The following is a 1,608-nucleotide window of genomic DNA, read 5'->3' on the forward strand; positions in this document are numbered from 1 at the left end:
ATGGTAAATGCAGATATTTCAGTTTCATAAATATATATAATTATTCCAAAACTAATTAATATAGTGTAAGTGATGTTAATTCTATTGGTACCAATCCAGCTTGGTAACGTTTCCGAATTGAAAATATTTTCTCTACTACTAACTTTTGATAATATTTAGATTATTACTGAATATTATTCTATTGTGATTTAATTAGTTATTTATTATATTCTTAACTAATCAACCAAGGATTCTTAAATCACCTAGGATCCAGCCATAAGATAGATTCACCTCAACCACTATTTGCCGACGAGGCAAATTGGCTGAAGCAATCGCCTCTTTATCCGAGATTAGAACCTTCATCCTGTCCAGCACATTCCAACCCAAGAGATTCTTAAGCAGGTTCGTCAGCTTACCTTCGGAAGTTAATTTCAACTGGTTAAAGTAATTCGTCCTGACCTCAATTACACGTCGCTCCCATCTTTGATAATTTCTGATTTTTTTTTCTGATTGACTCACTTTAACTAATCTTAGTAATTTTTTTTTGTAAATATCTAAGAAGGATTATATGAAATATTGCTTAAAATCTAGTATTTAAAAAAAGTGTCTGTATCGTCCTGTTTCAAAAGTCTATAACGTTCAACTGGATGAAGTTACATAATATTTGACAAACCTCTTTGGTTCATCATTAACGCTGGTTTTAAAAATGGCTACTAATATATTAGAAAAATATTTATTTATCTGGCCTAGACACATAGTTTTAAATAAAAATAAATTTTAGGATTGTCGCAGTCCATTATTTAATAAAGACTTTTGGAATACTTATATCTCTGTGAAAAGAATTTTTGAATTTTAAAAACGGATTATAATGTAATATGAAAAACACTATTTTCATTATAATGAAATATTTCGCTTCTCAAATTTTGTTTTCTTTATTAAAAGAGCTATGAAGTATTTGTAAGTTTTGAAAACCCTATAAATCTCTGTTATAATTAGTACAAGAGCCCAAGAGGAGATAAAATCAGTTATTTTACCCCGATTTTTGATTACGTTTATGAAAACTACATATAATAAATAGTCAAAAATGACAAGTCTGTCAAGTATAGTTTTGGAAATAAAAAGTGGTTGCTGTTTATAAAAATGTTAAACTTTTTTTGATTTACTGGAAGATTGCTGATTTACCGTGTGTATCAATGAATAGAATTTGGTTCGGGTGCGGTTAAATAAAACTCAAATAGTAAATTGGTGTACTATTTTTATAAAAATAATACATCAATTTACTATACAAATTATTATAAAAATAGTACACGAATTTACTATTTGAGTTTTACTTTACCGCACCCGGACCAAATTCCATTTATTGTTAAACTTTTTTTTTTTTATTCAGAGCTCCATATCGTTAAAACTTCCCACAACACTAACAAACCTAATAGAACATCATTTAAAGAAGAGTAGATTTACTAAAATATAATTCCTAATGTTGTTTACGTTAAGCAGCTTCCGAGATAAACTTTGGTAAAAGCAACAAACATAAAAATGTACTAAAGCATCAGTATTTAGTGAATGTATAGTGGGAAATCGATATTTCAGGGACCTTGAGACTTACATATGTCTATTAGCATTCAAATT

This window comes from Halyomorpha halys, unplaced genomic scaffold, assembly GCF_000696795.3.
Source record: "Halyomorpha halys isolate HHAL.00 unplaced genomic scaffold, Hhal_1.1 Scaffold77.1, whole genome shotgun sequence".
Lineage (NCBI taxonomy): Eukaryota > Metazoa > Arthropoda > Insecta > Hemiptera > Pentatomidae > Halyomorpha > Halyomorpha halys.